Genomic DNA, 13,413 nt, shown 5'->3' with positions numbered 1-13,413 from the left:
AATGAGTGATGTCATCCACTCTGTGTCATTTTGCACATCCTTTCAGGGCATACATTGGAAATGTGCAACACCTCCCAGAGGGTCACATAAAAAGAAAAAGTTTCTCCCCATCACTGATAGGTTTGAATGATGTAAAGCAGGTCAGATTTTAAAAAGTGAAAGTCTGCTCTGTAAAATTCAAAGCAAAAAAAAAAAGTTCAAATTGAATCTTTGACAGATACTGCTTTTAAAAAGACCTGCTATCAGTAAAAAGTGCTGTTCTCCAGGTGATTCCCCATATATTTTTAATACCAATTCGTGTCAGTGTTAACACTATGTTTTGACTGTAAGAGGAAGTAAAATGATTCTGAGTACCTGAGGTGACTCTATTGACACATCAGATTATGCTTAATGTTTCAACAGCAAAGCAAAGTGGAGCAAAGCAGTCTTCCTGCCATGCCTGGCTTATTAAAGCCTTTTTCCAGCCAGGGTGAGGTATCATTCAAGGAAGAGATATTTCAAATATAATCAGTAGGATTTTAATGGGAAAAAATACTCAAAGTAATAGATTCTCTACCCTATAAAGGTTATGTTGAGTGGAAATGTACAACTGGCCCTTTATCAGGGACTCAAAACTTTCTCCCATGGGAATTCCTGATTCCACAAGCTCAAGCAAGAGGAATGGAAACAGAGCAGCTGCAAGCCTGGAGGTTCCCTTGGTCTAACCAGCAGATACTGCAAGGATTTGGGGGTGTATCCTTGAAACGGTATATTAGAGCCAGGGGGTCTAAATGCCTGGAGCTTCCTGAATCATCACGTCCTCGTGCCATACTAAATCTAATCATGCAAGAGAGGCCAGCTTGTAGAAGGTCAACTGCTCAATTTGTTAAGAATTACTCCCATAGCGGAAGTCTGCATGGAGAAAGTGCAAAGGACAATGAAGATGAAGTTCTCATCAAGCCAAGGAAGATGCTAATTCTAACATCCTCACACTCTCTTCAAAGATAAAAATATTACCCAAGTATATCCTACCAAGAAGATCTGGGTATACTTGTCTGTGTGTGTGTGTGTGTGTGTGTGTGTATTTGGTTTTCATTTATTTTAATGGATGAATAGAAATGGCATATATTTATCATGACACAAGGTTTTGAAATATGTATCCATTGCAGAATGCTGGGCATGTTCTATGTTACAAAAAAGCTAATATCCTTTCCCTTATTTTTTTCTCAAGGATTTAAAAAATATTTGGCACATTGTTAAGGAACACCTGATATTTCATGCTACGGAAATTACACCTTGAGCTTCCTAGACTTAACAGGAATTACCAAAGAGCAGGAAGTTGTTACTAAGGGTAGACCGGGAAGCTTGTTTCTTTAACAACTGAGTAATTACTTTACCTTTTTGTTTTTCAGTGCTTGCTTGTCTGTTTGTTTATTGGTTTGTTTTCATCTGATTCAATGCAACCTGGACTAGAAAGTATCTGCTCACACCTAGGACTATGGGATTTCTGAGACGTATTTCTTTGTCGGTATGTTTGTATATGAATCTAAGTGGAAGAAAGCAGATAATTCTCCCTAAAAGACATATTTTGCAGCTATCTGTGGAAAACAGGCAAGCCATTGCTCGCCTAGTGCTGGTAATCACAAAGCATTTTTCTGAAAGCTTTGTAAATGCTTTTCTCCCTCCAGATAAGAGATTTAAAGTAGACAGAAATAAATGACAGAGCTCACAGTGACTCGCCTCTGTGCCACCGCCGCTCGCCTAGCAGGCTGGAAACTTCAGGCTTTTCACAGTTCCCTGTCAGGTTTGACTCTCCTGCTGCCAGCCAAGACGTGACGGCAAGTAAGGCAGTGTGGAGAATAGAATGAAAACTGGATCCATTCAGCCAGCCCGGATTGCGCCCAGCTCTACCACTGACTGTGAAGTCCAGCTTCTCCTAGGGGAATATCAGGGTGACAAACTCATACTAGAGTGCTGGTAGAAGGAGAAAATTAAAGTGCCGGCATGAAGTAACTGGATGCTTCTTTTCCTTCCTGGAACACACACATTGAACTTTTTTTAAGATTGATTGACTGACTGACTGACTGATTTGAAAGGCAGAATTACAGAGAGAGAGAGACAGACAGAGACGCCAACCTTCCATCTGCTGGCTCACTCTCCAAATGGCCATAACCGCCAGGAATGGGCTAGGCCAAATCCAGGAGTCAGGAGCTTCATCTGGGTCTCCCAAGTGGGTGCAGGGGCCCAAACACTTGGGCCATCTTCTGCTACTCTCCCAGGCCATTAGGAGAGAGCTAGATCAGAAGTGAATCAGCTGGGACTTGAACCAGAGACCATATTGGATGACAGTGCTGCAGGTGGCAGTTTAACCTACTGCAACACAGCACTGGCCCCCCAACACTTTGCTTTTTAATCACATCTAGAAAATATTGTAACTATATACACCAAAGTCAGAAGTACCCAACAAATGATAATCTATTCATCACTTCACTTCAAATCCCTAGCAGTGTCAGCCTACTGGTCATGAACCCTGCATGGCAGAAAGCATCAGATGCATTTTCTTCCCTCAGCACATTCTCTCCAGTTTAGAAGGGAGCCCAGGAAGTGGGCTAATGTGGATGCCTAACGAGCTAGAGTTCCAACACAGCTGCAGTGGATGACTGAGACAGAAAAAGCTTTGGGTAACTCCTACATTTTTAGTTCATTTGGTATTGCCAAAAAAAAGACGTTTCCCTCTGTGTGCCCAGAGGAAATCAGCATTAGCTCTCTCCATGGCACCTCACAGCTGAGCACATGGGACCCAGTGTACCACTCACTCCAGCTCCGTTAGTCTTGCTTCCATTGCTCCTACCTTGATTGCAGTAAAGTTCCACAGCCCCATGAGTGATGCCTTTTTAATTGCTCTCCTCCAAAGACTGGATTTCAAAATATATATTCTGGCCTTGCCATTATTTGACTTCCTGTCTCTCTTCCCAGCCCCAAACTCTTTTTTTCTTACCATTACTAACAAAAACATAAAAATAACGATCACTGGAGCTCGCATGGTGGCACAGCAGGTAAAGCTGCCACCTGTGAGCCAGCATCCCAAATGGGTGCCAGTTCAAGTTCCAGCTGCTCCACTCCCAATCCAGCTCCCAGCTAATGGCCTGGGGAAAGCAGCAGAAAATGACCCACATGTTTTGGCCCTTGTCACCCATGTGGGAGACTCAGATGGGGCTCCTGGCTCCTGGCTCCGGCCTGGCCCAGCACCAGCCTTTTGCAGTCATCTGGAGAGTCAACCAGTAGATGGAAGATCTCTCTATCCCTCTACATAACTCTGACTTTCAAAATAAATAAGTAAATATTTTTTTAAAAAATCATTTAAAAGTAATTATATTAAAAACATTTTAGTGACATACAAAAATGATATAGATACATGCTAACAGGTGCACAAAGATATATACTCACAATTATGATATATTTATAAAATATGTGAATAATAAAATATATGCACTTTAATACATATACTTTTATATCAATTATGAAAGAAGCTTGACAAAATGGGAGAGAAGGAGGAAGGTAGAAAAAGAAGTATTTAAGTTTGTCAGTGCATCAAAGGCTGACAGAACAAAATAAAATCTCTCTTCAGCTTTTCATGAATGTTAGTTTTTCTACACACCTGTACAACAGCCTCTACTTGCCCATAGCTCCTTCTAGATCAATATGCCACAAAGGTGCAAATCAAACCTAAATTAAAGCCAAATCCTCTTTCAGCTCTTAAGCCTAAATATTGCCAAAATTCCCCCCTTAAAAATAGAGGTCTTCTCTCAAAACTGGCTGCTCCTCATTTATCATCCCATTCTGTTTTGGTTTATCATTGTGTTCACAAATTTATTCAAGAAGTATGCACTGAACATCCAGCATGCACCATTAACCATGCTTCACTGGAAACTCAAATATATAAACAGTACTATTTAGTTGTAAACAACAACTAAATTAAGGTGGATACATACAACATTAGCAACACACACACGATACTAGAAGGGTTAGAGAAAAGGCTGAACTCAAACCAAGATGGCTGGTGGAGCTTCCCAGCTGAAGAAACATGAACTGGACAAGTAATTCCCAACCAGATACCAAACACAGATGTTTGTTCCTAGCATAGCCAAAGATGGGAAAGTACGAAACAAGAATTATAGTTATTGAAAACTGTTTTTCATATAGCGAATGTGTTGTAGGGAGGGCCCCTGGGTAGAAGTGATCCAGGTTTTTTTCTCTATGCAAGAAGAAATCCAGGGAAGAAATGCAGGTGAGGGCGAGTAGAGAAGCAAGATTCATTTGAGGCAAAAGTACGTGCACAGGAAGGAGTGCAGGCAGACTCAGGGGAGACAGCTGCAATCAGCAAGGTTTGGGGCTGTCCTTTAATACTATCTGGAGGCAATGGGGGTGCTGTCAGGGGTGGGGATTAACTGGATATCTAAAGAGGTGGAGTTTGGAGAAGGGATTTATGGCTGTCCATTTCCTGGCCCGTTTTTGGAAAGGTCATGGTATCAGGTGTGTGAAGGGAGCAGGTGCATCAGCTTTGGTGATTTTATTATAATAGCATTATAATGAACTAAAGATCACTGCAGAGAGGCACCAGGCAGCCATTTTGGATATCTCTAGCTGGTGCTAGCCCTAAGTCACAAAGTCATGGAATTTATAGTTTTTCTGCTACATGGGAAGCAGGGGTATTTGGACAGTACATGGAAAGGAGGTTTGGGTGAAGCATAGAAACAGGGTTTGGCAGCATGAGCTTGGCAAGATGGGGTTTGGCAGGATGGCTAAGGCTGCCCACGAAGTCTGGCCCCAGGATGGCAAGCCTCAGAAGGCGAGCTTCAGCTCCTCCCTGCCCACATCAAATGGACTCCAGAGTATAGCATTAGGAACCAGAACTAGAGGCAAGCCTCGCTAAACATGAAAAATTGGGGATGCTAAATTTATCCTGTGGCCAAAGGATCATCAAACAATTTGAATCAAGAAAGTGATATAATCACATTTGCATTTTGAAAACTATGGCTGCAGGGTGCAGGTTAAATTAAAGTAGGGGTGGGGAGGGTGGTAGAATAATGGAGTCCATTCAGCTAGGAATCCAAGCAAGAGCTGCTAAAGCAGCAGACATGGCTATAAATGGTAAAAAGCTTTGGAAATAGATTCCAAGGTGTTAGGGGAGACACTGGTAAACTAATGAGGGGTGAAACCCAAGTCTCTGTCTGTGGTGGAATGAGAACGCTGGTGCCGCACTTTCCTCAAGGCAGGACTGTGGGGTTGCTGCTGAGCCCCAGTGGGTTAAGTCACTGCTTGCAAAGGTGGCTTCCCCTTTGAGTGCCAATTCAAGTCCTGGTTGCTCCAGTTCCTATCCAGCTCCTTGCTAGTGTGGTTGGGAAAGCAGTAAAAGATGGCCCAAGTACCTGGGACTCTGCCACACACAAGAGACCCAAATGGAATTCCAGGGTACTGGCTTTAGCCTGGACCAGCCTCAGCCATTGCAGCCTTTTGCAAAGTGAACCAGCAGACAGAATATTTATCTCTCCCTCTCTCTAATTCTGCCTTTTAAAAAAAAAAAAGTAAATCTTAAAAAAAGAGAGAGAGAATATATGAGGATAAACATACTTGGATAAAAAATAATTCCATTTGGACATTGAATTTGAAATACCTATGGAAGATAGAAGTGTAGTCGATGGAAAAGTAGATGTGCAGTTTTAGAGACCAGGAGAAAAGAAGGTCACTGGAGAGGTACTTTGTATTAACTTTCTTGGGTACTTTTTGAAAAAGTGTCCTGTTCCCTTCTCTTCTACCTCAATATTTCCTATACTCTGACAAACCATCAGTTTCAATCATATTACAATTAATACAATTAATCAAATGTTTTTCTATAGCACCTACTGTATTTCAAGGCATGAGAAAACTAAACTAATGATATCCATGAAGTTTAATATAATCAACTTAGAAAATTGTTGCCACATATAAGAGAGCAGGTGCTGCACACAAGTTAAAAAAAAAAAAAAACACTCTGAATTTTAAGGTCTGATAACAAAATTGATTTCATGCTTCTCACCTTGCAGCATTACTAAAGAGGATATTGCATTATTTTGTTGTTTACCAAGTGCCCACACATAATTGTGAAATGGCACTGCATGTCCTACTTGCCACTTCTTATCTTTTCCAGATAACTATCAAGAATAATCACTTACATTTGCAGTACAGAAACAGTGAAGACAGGGCATCTGCGGTCCCTGACACATCAGTTTCTAAGTTTAAATAACACCTATCTTCAGAATGGAATATGTATAGCTCTTTCCACTCTTTCAGGTTCAAGGCTGAAGGTGTGGAGAATCTACTCCCAACTGCAAATTATTTTGAATTGGACACACATGCTACGCATTTATGGCAGTCTTGCATTTGGCCCTCATCACGTGTCCAGTCAACAAATGCAGGAGAAAATGACTTTTCCCCCCTCAGGCACTATGCCACAGAAAATCATGATGACAGTCCTTCTCTGGTATTATGTTTTGTGGGAGGAGAGAAGTTCATTTCAAATTAATTTATGATCTGTGAAAAGTGCTAGGAACATGGTTCAGTGCTCCTAGAAGCACACTATGCACCACTCCCTTGTAAAATCCATTTGAGGGGCTCTCAAGGGGAGACAACGCTCCCTGCTCTGGGGTCAGGCTGCCAGCTTCAGCTACTGGTACTCAGAACCATGGAATCAATTTAAAGAGTCAAAGAGGCCTGTCACCTGGAGAGGTTTGGAAAAGACAGCAATAAATGCCACTGTAGTGTCTGAAGGCTGAGCCTAAAGGTATTTCAGTCCACCAGAGGTATCACTGAGCCAATGCATACAGGTTGCTTTTAAAAAACAAACCAAGTCTCTTTCTCTTACAAGAAGCTCATTTCTCATTATTGGAGTCTGCACAGGGCAATAGTCAGTTTTTCATCCAGTTTTGCACTAATGTAACGCTTGTCAATAGCCAATTGGTCCCATTTGATCCAGGGCTTACACATACCAAGAGACTTCGTTACAATCACCAGACGTGTCAGGCCCTGATTAAAGTTGTTTTTCCTGCGGGGTTTATGGATCCATATCTATTTTGCTGCTCCCCAGCTGTCTCATAACTCAACTATGAAGCTTTCCTTCAACACAGGCTTTTTTGGTTGGCACCTGTTTTCACACAGCAATATTAATACTACACACAATTATAAAACTTTTTTTCAGAGATTTATAAACATTTTCTCAGATGTAGAGCAATTAACACCCACCATGTCTGGACCAAAGTTGTATTAATTAGCAAAGATAAAATAAAAGACCCTGGCACTCAACTCCAACATGTCCCCTTCAGGACTTTTCATTTTTTATATATTAATATCATTGTGTTGACAATCAGACTTGAACCAGCTACAAGATAAAGAAATATTTGTTCAGGGCTTCTGGATAAGAAGGAGCGCAGCGCTGCTACGGAATCTAGAAGCCCTCTCTATAGGTTTTTGTAAATATTTGGTCTGTAACTCTGGGAACCAAGTATTGGAGAACTTTAAAACTTTTATAGAAAATGGAATGAAAAGGCAAGTTTATTTTGCTGCAGAAATGGGGGGATCCATGCATATTTTTCTATAATAATATTTTCTATAAACTATCTTTTTTAAAAAGATTTATTATTTATTTATTTATTTGAGAGGAAGAAACAGAGACAGAGGTCTTCCATCCGCTGGTTCACTCCTCAAATGGCCACAATGGCTGGAGGTAGGCCAACCCAAAGCCAGGATCCAGGTGCTTCTTCTGGGTCTCCCACTCGGGTGCAGGGGCCCAAGCACATGGGCCAAATTCCACTGCTTTCCCAGGTCGTTATCATGGAGCTGGATCAGAAGCAGAGCAGCTGGAATTGGAACCAGCACCCAAATGGGCTGGCGATGCCATAGGTGTACCCGCTACAACACAGCACAGGCCCCCTTCTGTGAACTCCCTGAAGTCCCCCACTGAGAATATCAGAAATAAGGTAAGGAATCTATGGTGAGAGCTGGAGCTTGCAACAGAGACCAGAACAGTACCCTTCCTCGTAGTTATTAGTTAGGTAGAATCTGGATGCTCAAGAAGGAAAGCTCTATATGAAGAATAATGTATGAAAAAAATCACAACTGCATCAGAGTTTAAGGGAAAATGGTGGACTAAAACATATAAATATTATTAATGAAGATGCAAACACCCAGGCAGGGAGACAGGTATCTGGGAAGCAAGTACAGTACCTAGAACAATGTTCCAAAATCCAAAATTAGGAAAGAAAAGTTCAAAAAATTAGTGTGGCCACCACAGGCTGCTACTAATAGAGTGACCTTGTACAGAGAAATCTTTGGTGCCAGTCAAGAACATCAGCATTTCCACAAGGGTAGCAACCACCCCAAGCAGATCACCCAGTGACAAATAAATGACTAAATCCAGACCAATGTGTCGTGACTAGCAAATCCAGACAAAGGTATCTCCTGTGCAAGGTCCTGCCTCTCTCAAATTAACCCTTTCTTTTGGGCAGGGGGAAGGGGAGAGCTAAAGTGATTTTAAATGGAAACTGGCCTTTAACTCTTGGATCCATGCTATGGGATTCATGTGAAATATTATGTTCCCTTCCTAAACCACACCATTTATTTTGGCTTCTCTAAGCTTTGAGGAGAATTAGGAATGTGATATAACAAAGTAGAGCAGACAAGGAAAAGACTAGAAATCAAGGAATCCACTTCCAATTCTCTGCCACTCAATCCATCTAGAGTTTGAATTTGGAGAAGCCTTTAAATTTAGAATTGATTTATAATCATTTTTAAGGGTGGCCAAAAGGTCTTTGTTCATAGAACACATTCACAAAGATTTTGGTTTAATCATATTGATGTTCAATCTTAAGAGAAGAGTAACTGGGCCGGCATTGTGGCGAAGCAGGTAAAGCCACCACCTGTGAAACCAGTAACCCATATTGGTGCCAGTTCATGTCCCAGCTATTCCACTTCCACTCCAACTCCCTGATAATGGCCTGGGAAAAACAGTAGAAGATGGCCTGAGTGTTTGGGCCCCGTCACCCACATGGGAGACCTGGATGAAGCTCCAGGCTTCAGCCTGGCTCAGCCCTGGCCATTGCAGCCATCTGGAGAACAAATCAGCAGTTGGAAGACCTCTCTCTCTGTCTCTCCCTCTCTGTAACTCTTTCAAATAAATAAACAAATCTTTCAAAAAAAAAAAAGAGAGAGAGAGAGAGAGAGAGGATTCTATCAAAATCTGTTACTTTCTTAAGAATTGATTACTTTTTGGGTAATATAGTGGTAATAAATCTTTTAAAAATATTGTACCAAAAGTGAAAAATCAGTTTTTAATAATGCATCTTATTCAATATTTACCTTCTAAATGAAAAGATTTAACTGAAAGCACTATCAAAATACTTTTTATAATGTTTGCCTTAAATTCTGAAATTATACATAGTTTCAATTATTGTTACTATATGACTAAGTTTCTGAAAATGCTACAGTAATAATATCTGATTTTCTAAGAGCTCTTTGTTGACTGAGGAATTTTTCTTCACTTTCTTCCAATTGTAATGAACAAAAATATATAAATAATCCTTTAGGACATTTAAAAGGATGAGAACCTTGCAATCTAGACTTCAATATTCCTACTAAGATTGCAAAGCAAAATTTGATTTGAAAACTTCTGGATTATTTTTTGTGTTGTATCTTTGATGCTGAGAAATAAGAATTAATACGTCTTGTAGTTTGTTTATGGTTAGATTAAACCAAGGAAAAAGGATGTTCCAGGAGGAAGAAAGATAAATTTGTCCATCATATTAATTTTCCAGAGAAAATACTCATAAGTAAAGATAGGAGATCAAACATTGGTGTTCCAACTTTGGCTTTTTATTAGTAAATAAAAATTTTAAAAATATCTTGAAAGCCCATAAAACCTTTTTTTAACTTTGTTTTTAACAAAACAGACATGTTTGTAAAAAATGGAATGTTGCTGTCATTTCAAAACTATGAAAGGAAACTTATTTTGCAGTCATTTTATCGATAAGCTTATTCAAAGAAAAGCCTGATTCTCTGACTCAGGAGATTTCTCTCCAGAGTCACAGCAGGCCTCTAAGAATATAAATGCCACATAATACTAGAAAGTAAGATAACTCCTTGAAAACTTCTGCAGAAATTTTCTAGAACCTTGTTCTTTAGAAAATTAAAGATGGAGCTCATTATATGCATGAAACTACTGGGTGCTCCACTTCAGTGTGGAATCGATGCTTCCAGTTGAAAACATCCCAGTACCAGTTGAGGAAAGCAGTGGTAAATCAGAGCACAGCTCTGTGCTGAGGACAACTGTCTCCAACCATTATGTTGTAGTGATTATTTAGCTTTTACCCTAGTATTTCCAGAATGGGTGTCCAATGTTTATATAAAGAACTAGGATATTTTAAAATTAGAATAATCTCAGAACCTGCTGACTATAGTGGCAATGATTCCTGGTGTTCTTACTTAACTAACTAAAAACTTCATTTCTGCACCACTGGAAAAGCAAAGTATTGTGAGCATCAGTGTTCACTTAGTGGCACCTATTGCTGATATTACTTTCAATTGAGATCAAGCAATAGGTCCATTAAAGTAGCAAGAATTTTATTAAATTTCTGCTGGATTCTACAAATTTATAGTTCAGTGATCAGGATTCTAAAATATTCTAAGAGATGCAGGTAAAAGACTAATATCACAGGTTAAAAAAAAAAAAATTACCTTTCCAAGCAAAATAAACTCCTTTCAGACCAAAAGTAAGACAAAGATCTCATGACATGAGTGTGGTCCTATAATGTGTCTCCAAAGATGGAAGAACAATCCCAAGAGATTTCTGACCAGCCATGTAAATTCAGATAATAAGTAAAGAACTAAGGACCAGAATACAAACCTGTCTGGAGCAAAGGGCAATGTTCTTTATTACCCCACATAGCAATAGATAGGGATTGGGATGACACTGCAAAAGGAGACTCTAAGAGTTAAAACAATTTTTTGAAAAATTTATTTGCTTGTTTGTTTAAAAGGCAGAATGACAGAGAAAGAGAGGGGAGTGGGAGAACAGAAAGATCTTCTGTCCACTGATTCAAATGCTATGAAAGCCAGGAGCTAGGCCAAATTGAAGTTAGGATCCAAGAGCTCTATCCTGACCTCCCACATGAATAACAGGGTCCCAGATGCTTGGATCACTAACTGCCGCCTTCCCGGACACATTAGCAAGCAGCTAGATTTCAAGTAGAGCAGCCACAACTCACGCTAGCACTCTGATACGGGGTGCTGTCACCACAAGCGGCTGTTTAACCTGCTGTGCCACAATACCCGCAATACGGGTCCCAGTTAAAACAGTTTATAAAACCTTTCCAAAGAGGGTTTTTGAAATTTCTATCCCAACAAGTCAAAATTCTGGTCATTTATTTTTGCATATTTGTGATTATGTCCATGGAGGTTTGCCCTCGACATGCCTGCTGCCATATCTCACTTGATTTTGAAAACTATTTTCATGTGGATTAGTATGCAGGCTTACCAGCACAGGTTATATCCTCCTTCCTATTTACTGCGTGAAACTGCGGCCTGTCTTTGACACACAATACACTTAGTTAAGAATAACTCTATTATCGCTCTCGAAACAAGACTGCTGCAGAGGTGACAGTTTCCGCAGCGGAGGCAAGCAGATGGCTCTTCATGGCTCCCCACTGGCCAGGTCACTGAGTGACTTTGATAGCAGCCAGTTGCCTGCCCTCTCAGGGTGAGACACACAAATACAGCTGCTCTTGGGGGAGAAAGTTGGGCAAGAAAGGCAAAAAAATGACATCCAAAGGGGAAACAAGCAAGAGGGATGAGGCCAAGACCACAGGCTCGCTTAGAATTGGTTCATTTTACCAAATAATTACTGCAGAGGAATAAAGACCATTGATATACAATCTCAGTTATGTCATGGGACAAAGCATAACATTCAATCTGACGCCTGGGCTTCTTGCCCATAATAAAACGTATCACATAATGAGACTGATTTCCTGCATTAAAAAAGAAAGGAATAATCTTTATTTCCAGTGTAAATCATCACCATTAGTTCACAAAACACTTTTCTTTGTTCAGGAATTATGGGAAAGAGAAGTTGAAACAGAACGTCAAGGAGAAACCATATAAATATATTACTAAATGATAATCCTTTTACAGAGTCCTATAGTTTACTAAACATTTTCACTATTATTAGACTAAAATTAATCTTTATAAGACAGGGCCCATTAACCTTTTTTACAAAGGAGAAATTTGAGACACGTTAGGTCTTATATAACTTTCCTGAGATCTCACTGGTACAAAGAAAAAAAAAAAAAAAAAACTGGTACTTAAGTGGAAGCTTCAAATCCAAACCCCAGCCAGGAATGTATTTTCCACAAGACTATATGGCCTCTGACCACACATTTTACCTCTGAAAAAAAGCATCTATGTCAAGCCAGCTATTTCTCTCATATTTCCACAGTCAGAGCATGTGACCTGTGTGGTTACACAGAGCCCCGTGATCAAAGGAGCCCTGAACTTGGCTTTACACCCTGCTGTCACCATCTTGAAGGCTGAACAAGATGCCCCACATTTTCATTGTGCACTGGGTTCCACAAATCGTCTAGCCAGTTCTTCCCACAACACCCGGAGTAACCCTGCGATCACTGATCACGCTGGACTATGATTGTGGGTTTAGTAATCTATCCCCTGCAGCAGATGGTCACCCCTTGCTAGCAGGCTTCTAATATCTTCCATGATGGACTTCATTACCTCTGATCTCATCTCTGCCCTTCACAGCCCCTGCAATAGCCACACTGCCCTCTCAGCTTTTTTTCTACTACACTGAGCACCAGCTCCTATTCCTAAAACGCTTTTCCCAGGATGTTTCCATGCTTGCTTCCTCCTCTTCGTTTTTCTGTTCGAACGCTGTATCAGCATAGAAGCCTTCTCTGGTCGTTGGCTTAAACATGATGCCCCTGCTTCCACACATTTATTTACCCTGCTTCATTTTTATTTATATTATCAGGGTAACACCTTAAATAATACATATTTGTTCATTTGATTTACATTGTTGTTGTAAGATGGACAACAATGGCCCCCTAAAAATTCATACATCAAAGCGCTGATCTTCAATACCTCAGAATGTGACAATGGAGGTAGGCTCTTTAAATGAGGTGATAAAATTAAAATGAGCCTATTACGTTGGGTCCTAATCTAATCTGACTGGTTTCATATAAGCAAAGGAAATTTGGACATACAGAGAGACAGCAGGAGCAGCTGCACACAGAAGAAAGACCTCATGAGGACACAGTGAGAAGGTGGCCATCTGTAAGTTGAGGAGAGAGGCCTCAGGAGAATCAAACTTGTCAACACCTTGATCTTGAATTTGTAGTC

General features: G+C 40.4%; 1 long non-coding RNA gene across 17 annotated transcripts in view; it reads right to left on the bottom strand.

The window, feature by feature from the left end:
- LOC103346257 (uncharacterized) overlaps positions 1-13,413 on the bottom strand; it is a 1,098,305-nt gene that overhangs the window by 899,236 nt on the left and 185,656 nt on the right. For 2 of the 17 annotated variants that reach the window (XR_011380299.1, XR_011380300.1), the window contains one exon: positions 1-13,413. This exon is cut by the window's left edge and continues 16,853 nt beyond it. The exons of the other annotated variants lie outside the window; for them this stretch is intronic. This is a non-coding gene — a long non-coding RNA (uncharacterized lncRNA). 17 annotated transcript variants of the gene reach the window in all.

This window comes from Oryctolagus cuniculus, chromosome 1 (genome assembly GCF_964237555.1).
Source record: "Oryctolagus cuniculus chromosome 1, mOryCun1.1, whole genome shotgun sequence".
In the NCBI taxonomy this organism is placed as follows: Eukaryota; Metazoa; Chordata; class Mammalia; order Lagomorpha; family Leporidae; genus Oryctolagus; species Oryctolagus cuniculus.
This window is presented reverse-complemented; position numbering and strand designations above follow the sequence as displayed.